The 16881-nt window shown below is 41.3% G+C and overlaps 1 protein-coding gene across 2 annotated transcripts in view; it reads left to right on the top strand.

The window, feature by feature from the left end:
• Positions 1-16881, top strand: part of NCALD (neurocalcin delta) — a 147626-nt gene that overhangs the window by 45365 nt on the left and 85380 nt on the right. Inside the window, exon 1 of one of the 2 annotated variants that reach the window (XM_050941397.1) lies at positions 9696-10085. The exons of the other annotated variant lie outside the window; for it this stretch is intronic. The gene's annotated coding sequence lies outside the window, so the exon portion shown is untranslated. Of the gene's footprint in view, positions 1-9695; positions 10086-16881 lie in introns of those variants that run through there. 2 annotated transcript variants of the gene reach the window in all.

The following is a 16881-nucleotide window of genomic DNA, read 5'->3' as shown; positions in this document are numbered from 1 at the left end:
ATAACGTAAGGATAAAAACCATTACAAGGCTGTTGTTGTTATCCCAAAACCACGTTCAGGAAATTTAGAGTTAAGGTTACCTTTAAGAGGAAGCCAAACAAGTTAAGGTATGGAAATGCACAAGTAAAGCATCCGAACAACCGTCTGCCCTGTAATGACACCCAGCAATAAGGATATGCTTATGATTAAGGCATCATAGTATTTGTGGTGCCAGGATAAATGAAGCTATTTTTAAGACATTTGGTTTTCAATTTTTTTTTTTCATTTTTCCCCTCTCGGTTTATCTCTTCCTGCGTAGCACCCAGCTACTGCTATGCTGACCTTATGAGCAAAACTAATTGGGAATCGGGGATTTTACCATGTAAAAGTTAAAATAGTAAGTCAGGGGAATGACAACTTTTCTACCAGTATTTGCAAGTAGATATGCTCTGTGCCCTCCAAAGGCTGAATGCCATTGCTTGTTAGTGCTGCTGGAAAATGGTTTTGAATTACATTAAAGCACTGGGGAGAAGTGAAGCTTTCAGTCACATTGTGCTGTGGAGAAGCTCTTTTCCAGTCATTTTTGGAGGCAGGCCTGACAGGATTTCAGCTGAGCCCTGTAAAACAGAAAGGTTGACTTTTAGGATTCTGTTATTTTCTATGGCAGAATGTCCCCATCCCCCGCACCCTTCACACTGTTATGTATCTTTGAGCGGACTGAAAAATAATTATAATATTCACATACCCATATAATTAGCATATCCTAATGAACAATGTCCATATTTAAAGAACTTTGCTTCAGGCTGCCGTTCCCCCTTTCTGAATATCTCCAGAAGGAATGCCTTTTAAAAAGGAGTGGAAATGGATGGAGAGGGTTCATTTTACATTAGAAGAGCAAGAGATGGTGGAGACACATCTGTTGGGAAGGAGACAGAAAAATAGAACTTACGTGGAACTGAAGTGCAGTCTAGACCTTGTGCTGGCCTTCTGCACACAGGTGAGTTTCACCCTGTCATAAACAGATAGTTAAGGGTTAATGTCTCTTTTACCTGTAAACGGTTAACAACCAGGGAACCAAACACCTGACCAGGGGACCAATCAGGAGACAAGATACTTTCAAATCTCAGTGGAGGGAAGCCTTTGTTTGTGTTTTTTGGGTTTGGCTTTGTTCTCTCTGGGTCCTGGAAGGGACTAGACGTGCAACCAGGTTTCTTGCCCATCTCCCTGCTACTGTCTTTTATATATTCAGAATAGTGAGTATTTAGTCAGAAAGGCGGTTATAGTTTTCTGATTGTTTTCTGTATTTGCAAATGTGTAGTTTGCTGGAAGTATTTTAAATTGTATTTTTGCTGGGGGGAGGCTTCTTTCTAGTGTCTATAAGCTGAAAGACCCTGTAACTTTTACCATCTAAATTACAGAAATAGCTTCTATACTTTTTTTCTTTCTTTTTATTAAAAGTTTTGCTTTTTAAGACTTGTTTGATTATTCCCCCTTGTTAAGGCTCAAGGGAATTGAGTCTGTACTTAACAGGGAAGGAGAAGGGAGGGAGAGAGAAGCGGGGGAACCACCCTGATTTCTCTGTGTTGTGATTCAAGGAGTTTGAATCACGGTGATCTCCTAGTGTACCCAGGGTGGGAAAGATCTGAGAGGAAGAAAGGAGAAGGGGAGGGAAATGGTTTATTCCCCTGTGTTGTAAGACTCAAGGAATTTGGGTCTTGGGGTCCCCAGGGAAGGTTTTTGGGGGGACCAGAGTGCCCCAAAACACTATATATTTTTGGGTGGTGGCAGTGTATCAGATCTAAGCTGGTAATTAAGCTTAGAGGAATTCATGCTGGTACCCCAATCTTTTGGACTCTAAGGCTCAGATTGGGAAAAAATACTATGACACACCCGAACGCACTGGCTGTAGTGCTGTTACTATAAAGACCTGTGTTGCTTGGTGCTGTAGATTAAATTGTAGTGGCCCAAACAAAAAGAGTCGATATGATTCCAATAAAATGAGGCGTCTGCAATGGAATTTTTCAAAGATAAGAGCTTGTTTAAACATCACGATCTACTTTCATCTAATTAAAAATTGGTTAAACCTATTTTGTGTTTTTAGGCTGGAATCACTGTGCAAATAATGCTTCAGTGCACATTAATGACAGGCACTCCTGGTGTTCACTGTGTCTTAGGCTATGTCTACACTAGCACTTTTGTCGGTAAAACTTATGTCCCTCGGTGTGTGAAAAAAACACACTCCTGGCCACCATAAGTTACACTGACAGAAGTGCTGGTGTGGACAGTGCGATGTCTGCGGGAGAGCATCTCCCGCCAATGTAGCTACCGCTGCTCATTGCGGGTGGTTTAACTATGCCGATGGGAGAGCTTTCCTGTCGGCATAGACTGGCTACATGAGATACCTTTCACTGGCACAGCTGCGTTAATATAACTGTGCCACTGTAAGGTCTCTAGCGTAGACATAGCCTTAGATAAGGGTGCATCCCTGAGCAATGTTCTGTCTGATGCTCTTTCTCCAAGTGCACTCAGAGTAAAGGAAGCCCACTTGAAACTGCTCTTGAACAAGAGATTGGTGCAACCTTCCTTAAAGACGGAGAGGAAGCCACCTGGTCAGTCTCTCTCTGCTAGTATTCTGGTGAGCTGAAGTTCCATGTTGAGCTCCTGAGCTGCATCTACTCAGAAGCCAGATTCATCCACAACTCTGTTGGTGCTGATGTCTTCTGATGGGCAGAAAGGAGCACTGCTCCAACGATGAGCCAAGGTACCTGTCCCCAGCATCTGGTGAACACACAATAGTCATCAGACTCCTGACTCATCTGTCAAAGGGCTATAAGCCTAGTTACCTTCAAGAAATTGGTGTACAGTGCTGCCCTGGGTACCACTCTTTTTGCACTAACCCAGGCGCCAAGTGCCTCTATAATCAGAGGCCCAGTACGTTCCATGTGGTACCGGCTACTTTATGGTACTCACTATATTGGCACTGACTATCTCAGCTCCTAACTGTACACACTGTTGAGTGACTTATCGGTGGGATTGGGACTGGAGTCACCTTCCCTTGAGAGACAGTATCCTCTCCAGTGAGTGCCCTAACCATTGGGCTATAGTCATTCCAACATTCTCTCTGGCATAATGCACATTTAATTATTTCACACACAGCGGAACAGCTTTAAGAGGAGAGGCTGAGAGAGAACCGCAGCAGAATATTCCAGTCTGGTGGTTAGGGCATTCACCTCAGAGGTGGGAGATCAATATTAAAATCCTGACTTCTCATTAGGCAGAGGGGGCAACTGACCTGAAAACTCCCACATTGTGGGTGAATGCACTCACCACTGAGCTAGAGGGGGAATCTGCCTCTTATGGCTATTTTGTGTGGAGTTGGTAGGACACTGCCACTGTTCTATCAAGAAACAGCTTAGGTACCTGGGAGGAGAGAATTCCCAGCTCTGGATCCCAAGCAGAAATAATCGCTTCCTTCCAGCTGGGACTTAAGTGCCTAGTTCCCTGATAGAGAGGGCTTAACACACATCCCTTTTGTCAGCATCACCTATGGGCTAATGTAGGCAGCTCCCTGCTTAGTGTACTAGCTTTTGTGGAGCCTACTCTGAGGTGCTCTATACCAGACAGTAGGGGGATTGAACTGGGGTTTCCTACATCCCAGGTGAGTGCCCTCACCACGGGGCCAAAGATTATAAGAGTAGCAGTTACCACTCCTCAGACATTTTGTGTGGATTTAGATGTGCTCTGAGAACACTTGCTGGATTGGGCCCTGCAGGCAAAATGGGCAGGGGAATGCTTACTTTGAGGATCCTGCTGGATCTTAGGTATGAGATAGGTTCTGAGCTGCTGGTCAGGACTGAGGCAACCATGCTCATGCTCAGCTGCTGGAATTTAGGCACCTTGGGGACTTTAACAGTGCAAAATTTAACACTTAGGGACCTTAGGCACTTCCAGGATTAGGTTAGTTGAATGCAAGTAGTGCCTAAATGTTGGATTTAGGTTCTAAAGTGGCAGTTAGGTACCTAAGTCCCTTTGTGAATCTAGCCCCAGGCCAGTGAGAGCTTACCTTCCACAGGAGCGATTCCAAACAAGAGTAGTTCTCATCAACCATTTTCCAGCTTACCTAAAAACATCAGCGAGAACATGCCTCAGACTTCTAGGTCACATGGCCTCCTGCACTTTTCACCCAGCATGCCAGATTTCATCTACACTGCATGCAAAGATGGTTGAAATCAGTGTAACTACCCATTAGACACTGAAAGGACATGATGGTCACAGTCCTTCACAAAGTCCTCTCCTCATTAAACTGGGACAGAACCACTTCAGGTGTGCAACCAAGTACCCTTCTGTATACCTCTGTATATCCAGACTTTGGTGATAGACCCCTCCACTCTGGCATGGGGGCTCATTTAGATTACCTTCAAATTCAGGATCCATGATCCCCTCAAGAAGTTCACCTCCATATAAACGTCTTAGAACTTGAAGCCATCTACCTGGTGTGCCAACATTCCTCCACTTTAGGGATCCACAATATAAAAGTCTGACAGACAATACCACAGCTATGCATTATGTCAGCAAGCAAAGGGGGAAGCAAGATTGTCCCCATTCTGTCAGGATTAGAAACTATGCGCCTGTGGAACTGATTCATTCCAAACCAATTTACACTGGTGGTTCTGCATCTTCCCAGCCTTCAGAACAACTTGTCAGATCAATTTAGCAGGCAGGTCTCCAACTCAGTCCTACAGAACATCTTTCACAAATGGGGATTCCCAGAAATAGACTTGTTTGCCGCAGACCAGAACAACAGATATCAGATGTTTTGTTCCAGAGGGGCCTCTAGTCCAGGCTCCTTGACAGATGACTGTCTGATCCCCTGGACACCAGGACTGATGTATGCCTTTCCACTGACTCTCATGATACCAAGAACACTGAAGCAACATGGAGGACTGATAATTCTGATAGCTCCAGCAAGAGCTAGGCAGTTTGGATACTCAGATCTCATGACCCTTGCAATACAGCCCCCTCCCATCACCCTTTTGGCTGTACCCGATGAAGTCTAACAAAACAATCCTACACCCAGACCCAGCTTTATTACAGCTGACAGCCTGGATCTTGGCTGGATGATGCCAACCAAAAGAAGCTGTTCAGCAGAGGTTCAGAATATTCTGCTCCAAAGCGGGAAACCTTCAACCAGAGTTACTTACAAAGCTAAATGGAAGGAGTTTTCTAGTTGGGCATCTCTGCACCAGTTTTCTCCTGTGACATCACCAGGTTCAGCAATATTGGACCATTTGCTAAACCTGAAACATGCTGGGCTTTCCATCAGCTCCATAAGGATCCATCTAGCATCACCCGCCTATCTAGGAGCCTATAGTGGCAAGATTCCTTAAGGGTCTCATACATATTTTTGCCTTAGTTTGGGAGTCCCTTCCTGCTTGAGACCTCAATATCATATTTTCAGGGTAATAGGACCCACTTTGAGTCCTTAGCACCCTACTCATTGTACCACTCATCAATGAAGACTGCCTTTCTGGTAGCCATTACATCAGCTCAAAGGGTAGGTGAGATTCAGGCCTTCATGACAGATCCTCCTTATAAGTAGACATGGCAGAATTAAATTTTTATTTTTTTTTATAATTTCAATGGATATAATCAATGTTTGTTTTAAGGATTTTTTTTAGATTTTTATATATTTTAAAATTTTCACAGTTGCAGGAAATTATGGTGATGGAAATCAGACATTTATTAAATGACAGACATTGAAATTCAAACAATTAAAGTTTAATAAACTGTTAAAACACAACTGGTCAGTATCACCTATAAAAAGTAAATGAATACAAAATATATAATACACAAGTAAAAGCAGCAAAGAATCCTGTGGCACCTTATAGACTAACAGACGTTTTGGAGCATGAGCTTTCGTGGGTGAATATCCACTTTGTCAGATGCATGGGTATTCACCCACGAAAGCTCATGCTCCAAAACGTCTGTTAGTCTATAAGGTGCCACAGGATTCTTTGCTGCTTTTACAGATCCAGACTAACACAGCTACCCCTCTGATACTTAATACACAAGTAAATATCCTTAAATCAAATCAAGAAATCATACCTACTTTTTACTATTCATTTGCTAGTCCATTCTTAATAAGCCTAATTCAGAAATCCAAATCACTAGATTTTAACAATAAGAAGTTCTTATGCAGAATTGTTCTTACCTTGCCTATTTGTAAATTTTGATTGCTAGCAATGGAAATATTTTTTCATGGATTTGTGTGTACAGTGAAATTGATGTTTACTGATGTTTATTGATAAAAATCTAACCCTTCCTAGCCCATTTATAGCTGTTTCATAAGGACAGAGTCATTCTTTGACCTCTCCGCCCCCCACACACTCTCCCTAGTTTCTGCCCTAGGTTGTCTCAGTTCCACATCAGTCAATCCATCACCTCCCAATTCTCTTTCCCAAACCTTGTTCAACCCCAGATGAAGCTAAACTTCAAACACTAGGTGCAGTGAGGGCACTTCCTTTTTATATCAAGACAAAATCATATAGGAACATGCTGAGACTATTCAGGACTTTTGCTGACAGAATTAAAGAACAACCTCTATCTTGCACATGTCTCAGATGACAATGCCATGCAACGATTGGAGCAGTGTATTGGTTGCCACTGGACGTGGTGTAAGAAAAGCCAGGAGCTGGGAAGAACACAGAGCACAGAATCATCACTCCAAGAGCTAGAACTATGTTGGAGAGGACACTGAGGATGCCATTTGCTGCCAGTACGTGGAAAACCTGAAACAGAAGCCAGACTAGAGCAAGGCCTTTGAGATGACATGCGAGTGGGATGCCAGCAATCACGTCCTCCCCGGGGCCAGCTTCACCCAGTTTGCTGACTGGAGATTCATCCACAGGCCCCAGCTCAACTGTGTCCCACTGAATGGAGCTGTCTGCCACGGGAATTGGGACAAGCAATGCAGGAAGTGCGGCTATGCCAATGAGGTACTACCCCACATCCTGTGTAGCTGCAAGCTCCATTCCAGAGCCTAGCAGCTGTGCCACAATGCCACCCAAGATCACCTTGTCAGAGCCATCCCGCCACCCATGGGAAAGGTGTCTGTGAACTCCACCATCCCGAAACGAACAGCCAACTGCGACCGGACATCGTCATCACCAGCGAGGAATGGAAGAAGATTACCAGGGTGAACGTCACATTCCCTTTAAAAATAGGACCCCAGGCTTCCATGATGCCCGATCTTGAAAGCTGGAGAAATATGCCCCTCTGGCTGCCGCGCTGAGAGCTAGGGGCAAGAGGTTCAAACTCACACGCTGATAGTTGGTACCCTGGGCGAATGCGCCCCCAGTAATGAGCGAGTGTTGAGAGAATGTGGAATAGGTCAATGCTACACTTGGCTGATGTGGCAACTCATGGTGTCAGATGCTATCAGGTGGTCAAGCGGGGACATCTGTCTAGAACACATCACTGGATATCGGCAATACCAGGAGAGATGAACTGGAGTGCTGATGAGAAGGGAAATCAGAAAGTAACTGAAATACTTCTCTGATAGATTGTATCTACTAAGGGACAACCTATCCTAAATGCTCAATTACTGAGGGACAATCTGTACTCATTCCTATATTTGCTTTCTACAACTAACTCTCTGTATAACTTTTCATGAGTGATGTACCTATGTATTCAGATTCTAATACCTAAACTGTATTGTTAAATGTATTCGCCTAAATTTGGTTTATTGGAGATTATCTACTATATGTATTTTAGGACTTTTAAACCAGATTTTGTACTTTTGGATAATCTAAGCACTACACCCAGGTGTACAGACACTCTTTCCTTAACCTGTATATTATATAATTGTAACATTTTTTTTTATAGAAAATTTTACATATGAGCACTTGTTTTTTTTGTATTTATCCTCACAACACCCCCATGAGATAGGGAAGCGCTCTTATCTCATTTTACAGATGAGGAACTGAGGGAGAGAGAGACTAAAATACTTCCCTAAGATCATGTAGGAAAAGAACTGGTAGAGGGAAAAAAACTCTGAACTTTGATCCCCTGAGCATCAGGAAGCACCTCCATACTGGATCAGCCTCATCTCCTGGTGCTGGTAGTGACTAATGGTAACTGCTGAAGAGGAAGGCAACATCTCCTTGAGAAGGCACCTAGCAGTTGTACCATACTGTTGTTCTTGGCAAGAGAGTCTTCCCTGGCCGCTGCAGGCAATGATTGTATGCCCTGAAGCATGAAATTTGATTACTCAGTATTATCTCAGCTTCAACCGCTACTGCACGAATATTTCTGGCAGCAAAATTATTTGGGTGTATTTTAAATCTAACGCCTGTATCTGAATGGCTGATAACCTTTCCAGAAGAGAAATTAATATGTTCCCTACAAATTGCATAAAATAGTTTTTTGTTTATTTTTTAAATGTTCTAAAGATTAGTGTCCTTTAATTTCGTCAAGTGTCTTGTTCTGTAACAGAGTGAAAAGGAGGGCTGGTCAGTTTTCAACAGTCCCTTCATAACTCTGTTTACTTCAGTCATCTCCTCTCTAGCTCTCCTCTTTCCCATACTAAACCTTTTGTCGTCTCTGCCATACATGGATGAAAGCCTTTCTGCTAATGCTCTTTGTTATCCTTTCTTAGGTCTCTTCCATTTCTGTTCTAGCTTTCTTAATGTGAGGTGGCTAAAACTAACTTCAGCGAGACTTCCTTTGTTTGATTTGCTCTCACCATTCTGTATGTGCCATTTTTGATAATGCATCCTATGTGTATGTAATGTGGGGTTCTGTTTGTTTGTCTTAATCTGCTCTTGTGCACTGATCGTAATCTTCCTTCCTTCAGATGAGCATAACAATAATTTCTAGTTACAACCCTTCTTATTCCTTGCCACTTGTGAAAGGCAAAATTCTCCCACTCTGCCCTCTTCTGCAGCAGCTACAAAGCTCCAGATGTGGGGCAATACAGAGACAGAAGGAAAGTGGCAATTTGAGTAGAAGAGCTGCTTTCAGCTGCTCTGAAGTTTCAAGAAAATCGGAGTCTGGTGCTGTATCTAGGGCTCTAGAAGGTGGGTAAAGTGTTTGTGAGGCTTTAATTTGTTTTTCTTCCCACGACATCTCTATGCAGAGCAGCAGGAAAAGTTCTGCATTTCTCTTCTCTGCACAATGTGCTTGGAGTAGGAGTAGGATGCTGGGGGGGAGGGGGTTCCCAGTCATTCGGATGTTAGCGGGGAGCGTGGCTGGGGTCCTGCAGCTGTTCTCATTCAGACTCACATAGTGTTGATTACCTACGCTGCCATGCGTAGTTTGCCTGGGTGCGGGGAGCTGCTTGCAGCGAGCGGTACGCTTCCTCGCGGAGCCGGGCTTCCCAAAACAGCTCCAGGCCAGAGAGGTTGACACCCGGAGGTTCCCGCGCCTGTCAATAACAGCTCAGCCGGGTGTACTTTTCCATATGTTAATTTCACCCGCCACGTTGTGCAAACCCTCGTCTGGGCGTTGCCAAGGCCGGTGACTGTGCGGAGCCGCCTGCAAACTAGCCGCAGAGACAGAGTCTGCACGTGCTTTGAGGGCGGCTGCTGATTTAGTGGGGTGGGGAGAGAGATGCTTTTTCCATCTGGCTGATGATAGGCATCAAAGCGAGGTTTGGAGAGGAGCGTTTTATTTTTATTTTTTGGTAAAGTGCCTTTTCCTAAAGGGACATGAGTAAAAACACCCCCGAGCAAAGGTGGCCCCGACTCCTCCTCCTAGCGAAACTGAAATAAGCTCGCGGTGTTTGGGTTGTCAGGCAGCCCGTGATGGTTCAAATGTGCACACAGTATGACAGATGACCTATTGAAATAATTTCAGAGCCGTGCTGTGGTTGCTACGACAACCAATGCTCTCTTGGCTTTCATCTGGCCATGTGACAGTGACTTTGACGTCAGCTGGAGGCAGAGTCTGTGGTTTAGTCCACACAGCCAAAAGCTTGTGAGAATCTGGTGGATGCTGGACTTATCTCCCTTGCTGCTGCTGTTTCCCAGGGGCTGCCGAGGCATGGGCTACTAACGCCTTGCATTTCTACCGTGGGAGGCTACCGGTTTGCTTTATGCTCTAATCAGGTATTATAATATATGTGTATATATTTTTAAGCGTGTTGTAGTTGAGTTTTCTTTTTGCTGGTTTGTTTTGGCTGCAAGTTTGCCTTGATGAGCAACTACAGACGACTGCAAAGCAGCTTCCAGTTACTAATTCTGTGTGCAGACAGCAAAGCAAAGTTAAATTTGGATTAATGGTCCATGAAGGGAAAATAAAATATAGTAAGTAGTTCTTGTTTGACACTTTAAACCACTACATAGCAATATAGAGGAACATCGGCAAAATATTGCATCTCGGTCTACTCAAAAATAATTTTGTTAGGAATTTTGTTGGTTTAGGCATCAGTATAGCTTTGTGTATTGTTGGAACTTTTAAAAATTGCTGTCTTGCTCAGATTAAACAGAGAATCAATTTTCTTTTTTTAATTCTCGATGTGTTTAACAAGCCAACAATAGACATGGATAGGAACATTATGCTACTAGACTCCAAAAGTTTGAGTTCTCTGTTAAATCATCTGTGTTCATGCATGCTCCCAGCACACACTGCAATCATACAATGTTAAAGCCTTTTATCAGAGCCTTGGGGCATGTGATTGACTGTATTATGTTTTTGGAAGAAAGGATCAACAGCTTCCTGAAAAATAATCTGAAATACGCCAAGATACCAAGATAACTGTAATGTATGCCCCTACCCCTTTTCTGCCCTACACATGGGCACACAGAGCTTTTCTTTTCTGTTTCCCTTTGTGGGGTAAAGAGTGGTTAGATTAGCTTAAAAAAAAAAGAATTACAGCATGAACAATGCAGGACTAATTGAAAAGTAAAATGCTATGTTGGCAAAAAATTCTTAAGGTTTTTTTTTAAATTACATTTCTTGAAAGGAAGTTGTCACCAAGAGCAGAAATCATCACTTTTTAAAGTTGTAAATCTTTGGCTACATTAGTGTGTGGGTCTATATACATTGTTAATTCTAAGAATAGATCACAGATGAAGCAGTGTGTGTTCTTTCCTGGAAAAAAATAATATATTTGATAATTCTAGCATGTCTGTGTGCCACCATTCCCTGTTCCCTAGCTAACAATAAAACCTTTAAACTTTGATAATCTGTTTTAAACCTGCCCCTCTGCTGAAGCACTCAAGGAGCTGCGCAGCAATTTAAAATGCAGTGCAGTAAGAAAGATAACTATATAGAAACAGATACATATTGAAGTATGGTGGCATTAATAATTGTTTTTAAAAGTGAACCAATAGATAGTAAGACTGAAAGCATCTCTGAAAAGACTAGTCTAGAATAAATGTGCTTAAACAGAACACCAGAAATAAATGCATCTAAAATCTTAAAACAGTTGTACTTGGTATTAAATCTATGCTTTGGAGTTTAAATCTTCTGTCAAAAAAATTCTATATTTTTAAACTTCATTTTAAAAAAATGACCTAATGGCAAAGCATCAAATGTTATATACATTCTACTTTTTTATTTAGGCAAATTTAATTAAGATCTATAATGTTGCAACTACTCTGAAATACTATATGGTTAATATATTCTTATTAACTTCACGATCTTTCACGATCATTTAAAATCTTACATGAAAGTTTGTTCCTCCTTCAAGTGAACAAGACTTTCTAACCACGCTGATTCACACTGCATAGTTACTCTGCCTGTTGTCCTGTTGTATTAGACTGTGAAGCCCGTACACAGGTGAGCCATTTGGACTACTCCTGTGTGTAACTGCTCACCATATATCAATGTATGAAGAGAGATTACAAAAATCTGGCTCACTGAAATCAAGGAAGCGTACTCATTGAGTAAGGTACTACACAACAAGTAGTGGCAGAATCTAGCCCTAAATGTTTAAAGGTACATATGTTCACTCATTTATAGTGACCAGGCCAGAATCTGAAAGCAATTATGTACATCAGTCAATTACTTACTTGCATTGAGTAGGATAACCAATTATTTGTATTCACATTTTCAGGATCTATCCTGTGTATGTAAACCATTATCTACTAAGCTTTGTTTATTGTTTCACTAGTGCCATACAATGAATGCTGATGCACAATCACATTAATTTATAGCATGAATAAAATTTCCCATAGATTATATTGTGCTTAATATCCTTAGAAATGCCTGCTGGGTGAAAAATAATTCATGTAGTGGTTGCCCATGTGCCATTAATTAAAAATAATTTTAAAAGAGATCCATCAGTTCCATCTTTTAAAGATATGTTTTGCTTTAGCAATAATAACCAAATCTTAATAAAAGGATTAGATTGATCTGTAGAAGGAAGACAAACAGTTCCCCATTTGACCAAAATGGTTCTAGCAATATTATTGCAAAAGGTGTGAAGTACAAGAGTATTGATTAAACTGAGTGAACCAAGTGTTGTCCAACTCTGCAAGGTGATGAGAGCTATTGTTTCTCATCGACTTCAGTGGGATATAACGACACTCAGTCTCTCTTAGCATTGGGCCCTATATGAATATCAGAAGAATGCCTTGCTTTTTATCTACTATTAAGAATCAAACAGTGTAGAAGTTGGATGTTTGATAGGCTGACCTTGAGTTCCGAATGCAGAAACTGTGGCAAATGCACAAATCCTTGCTTCATGTGAAATGAGGAAGGTGGCTAGTGATAAAGGTCCCTAATGCTATGCACAGCTCTCAGGTACAGCATATATTAAGTCTGTTAATCCTGTATGTTATGAAGCATTTTTCTGACTAACACTTGATTTATCTTCTTCTGTGTTGTGATATTCACAAGATAATTTAGATTTTGATTTCTCAACCTTTTCCCTAGGATGACTCCATGTTACCACACCAATTGGGGGGAAAAAAAAATCAGGTTTCCCCTTCCTGTATAAGAGGGTGGTTGAGAACCCACAATTTAGATCACTTATCCATATTCTGTCCCATGCGATATTTATGGAGACAGAGACTTTGAAATGTAAACTTACTCATACCTGAAACCCACAAATCTTTCTTACAGTGAATTGCTTACCCCCGCCTTAGGTGACATTACATCCTCATCCGGTTGTATGGGGATTGACACGTGTAACTCCCATTAGTCTTAATAAGAGTTACATATGCCAGTCCCTTGCACACATCAGGAGACTATCCCTTTGTACAGGCTTGTCTCTTTATCCATAAAGAAGAGTGAACTGATTGGTAATTACTGTAGAATCAGAGTACTTCACCTTAAGGGAGCTCTTGGCTAAAAATGAAATATAAAGCTCATTGCAAAACTGGATTCAACTAGTAAAATTAAAAACTGTGCTCAAATTGTTGATACATTTACTCTAGAAATAACTTTATTGTTTTAGTGTATTGTACCTTGATCTGCGTGAGTTGGTGGACAATGACAATCCAAATATAGGCTAGAAAGTTAAAAGCCAATTCTTGCCAATACAATCTAAGCCACCTTTTTAATAAAAGCTTCCTACTTGCAATACTCTGAATCTTACATGGGTTTGAAAAACTTTCAAGAGTGCCAATTCTGCTGGCATTTTAAGGGCCCAATGTTCCACTATGTTTCAGCACCATAAAACCAGTGTGACTGCATTGTAGTCAGTGGAATCACACCATAGGAAAACCAGTGAAGCACCAGGCCTTTAAATCACATTTTTTGCAGAAATTAGTTTCAATCTTGTTAAAAGTAACTAAATTGTGATAATGTCTTTCACCCACATTAGCAACAAACCCTTAAAAGTGACAACTGAGTAACAGTGGAGATTTAGCCTTTTAATCAACAGTTGCTTTTTTTAATCAACAGTTGCTTTTTTAACTAAACCCAGATGCCATGCATATGATATTGGGAAGGCAAAGTAAATGATTACTCTGTGATTTGTACCAAGTTCAAGTACAAACGCCAAACTCTGGAATGTTTTTGGTATTCACATTTCAAAAGGAACCATTTACAACAAGCTGAAATCTGTGCAGACAACCGTAGTCAGATAACAGTTAAAAATAGTGTGTTTTGGCTCCACTCTTACTGCTGTTAAATTTATCTTCTTAAATAGCAGGGAGTAAGAGTTGAGGTTTGAGAAACAGTAATTTTGTGATTATTTTACATGGATCGAATTGTTCTGTCATCAAATTTGCATTTCAGTCAGCATTACAGTATGAAAATATAATTAGAAACTGCAGCTCAAATCACTGAGTGCAATGTTTTCCCAAAGGGAGCGCAGAGGAGAAGCTGCTCTTGTTAAAACTGTAGCTGATGGTGAAATCCTATATTTGGAAAATATGAACATATAGTTGCAGAGTTCCTTTCATTTCTGTGGTCTCAACTCTCCTTTTGACTTTGTGCTGAACTTCATTTTTCATGAGATTCACTTCCACAAAAACATTTAATCATTTAAAGCAAAAGTCCTTGTTCTGTAGGATTTCAGCCTGACACTGCTATGAGTTACTGAATATTTTTCAACCACAAAATGACATTGAGATGATGTTAAGAATCTGACTTACACCCAGAAAAGCCAGGAAGCTTGTTGCTTGGACTGAAATGTTGCCTTTAATCTGGCCCAGCGGCAATGCCATAAAATGACCCAATGTCAGGAATCCCCAATAACATCTAGTCTCAGTGGGATGAGTAAAGGATGGAGTTCCAGGCTTTACACAGTAGTTGTTTGCTTCTGGAAGTTTGAGACTTAGTAGTACGTATTCACAATGTAATTGCGTGTGTCTTGTTGATTTCAATTCCTGAAGTTATTGAAACTTCTTATTGTTGTTAAGATTGCTCTGGTATTAACTGGAAATGAAAACATGCATCTTTGAAATACTAAAGGTTCAAAGTATCTTTAGATCTGGATTCATATTGATAGATACCCTCTGAGTTTACTCGGCTCACCCTTTGGAGTGTGCTTCAAGGAACAAATCCTGCCCGCCACTTTAGGTATATGGCAGAACCAGAGCAGTCTCACTCCGTAGAGGGTGGGGTCCAGGAAATGTGGAACACATGCAGTGCACAGACACTCTACACACACCCCACTCACCTGTGCTTCACAGAACTCCTTGTCCTCCACCAGAAAGAGCTTTAAAAATGGGGCAGGGGTGGGACAGAAGAATAGAAAAGGTTCCTGTGGATCTGTGACAGTGCAGATAATGGGCAAACTTGCTACATGTGCGTATGTTGAGTCTGGTGGTTCTATAGCTGCAGTAGTGTCACCAGTGTTCTGAGGAATAGGATTCTGCTCCTGTGACAGCCATGGGACATCTTTCCACCCCGACTGTGTCCAGTCCATATACTTCTGCTTGGCACAGGAGAGAGAATTTGCATCATAGTTACTATTTAGAGCAATGCATGTGCCATCATCTGGATCTGTTTTGTTATATTTCATAAGTAATCACAGCATACACCATAGAGTGTACCGGGAAAGTGTTTTCATTACAGGTAAATGACCCTTTCTGCTGTCGAGGTTTCATGGTAGTGGTGAACAGAGGGGATTGGGAATGCATGCAGATTGCACAGCCCCTTTTTTGTCTACTCTGTTAGTCTGGCATAGAAGGGAGCGCTCATTGGGCCTGAATTTATGTGGATTTGGATAGAGGGTGCAACAGGAGCAGCTGTCACTATTTCAGCCCATGGAGAAGTTCACTTTAATATGCATGGAATTATAGGGTTGCCAGTTTTAATTGGACGTATTCTTGGAGGTTTAATCACACGACATCTTTAATTCCTGGAGACTCAGGACAATCCTTGAGGGTTGGCAACCCTAAACCAGATTCAGACTATGGTTAAAAACCTTTGACACAGTCATTAGGCCTACTTGGTATGTGCTTTTAAATGTCCGTAACTGCTGTTTAATTTTTTTTTAAATCACAGCATAGTTATACTGGGTAAAATTTTAGTGGGGCTTGGGCATTTTTGAAAACTGTACCTGCTGCGTTTACTAGGGTGTGCCATGGGCTTGCTGAACCTCATATGGAAAACAAAGCTGTTTGAAAAATACAGGAAAACAAAAGGCTTCTGAAACTAGTAAACATTTGTAACTTTTGCTGTCCTTTAAAAATAGCTAAAAAAAATTGGCTTATTGTTTGGAAGATACATAAAATAGAAACGCTAGCAGTTTTTCTGGGGCTGAAGAAACACACAAGCAGGTGCTGCTGAAGAATCAAGAATTTGTTCTTAAGGGCTTCAAGGAGGCTCTCATAAAAGAGTAATGTTGGAAAAACCACAAGATTAAGTATCCATGAGGTTTTGTTAGACAAGCATATAAGATAATTTAAGTGCTAGCACTTGCATTCCAAAGAATTTTAAAGCAGAAACGTTTCAAAATAAATCTCAGCTAGATTCTTCTTTCATAGGATTCTCTCAGTCACTGAAGGCAGTAGAATGAAGCAGCTTTTCCTCGTTAATTGAGACCTCATTTGTAGCTCTTCCAAAATTGCTAAAACATAGTGGGCATGTCTCACTTGAATTGTCTAACTTAAATGGCGCACTCATAGTCGTTGAAACTGTGACACAATCCTGAAAATGTTTCATTCCAAAAGAAATATTCTGCTTGAGTTTGTGTTGTATGAATATTCCTGATAGCCAATTCCAAGAAGTTGAGGGTGGGTGGGAGGGAGTGAACATGAAGCTGTTTATTTGTACAACTCATTTATGCCTGTTTTCACAGCAGCATTCTTCAGTGTAGAATGGTAGCATGATTGAGGAATTCTCTCTAGCATTGCCATTTTAGTAAGCACTGGTCCAATTAAAGCAATTGTAATTCAGCAGAGATATCTGCTGTCTTCTGTATATGTCTGTCAAGTTTTCTAATCACAACTGTTTTGTGTGGCTTTATATATAAACTCACACTGACCCTGCTAATGTATTGCC

Source organism: Gopherus flavomarginatus, chromosome 2 (assembly GCF_025201925.1).
Source record: "Gopherus flavomarginatus isolate rGopFla2 chromosome 2, rGopFla2.mat.asm, whole genome shotgun sequence".
NCBI lineage: Eukaryota > Metazoa > Chordata > Testudines > Testudinidae > Gopherus > Gopherus flavomarginatus.
The sequence above is the reverse complement of the archived record's forward strand: the minus strand, read 5'-3'. Positions and strand labels throughout refer to the sequence as shown.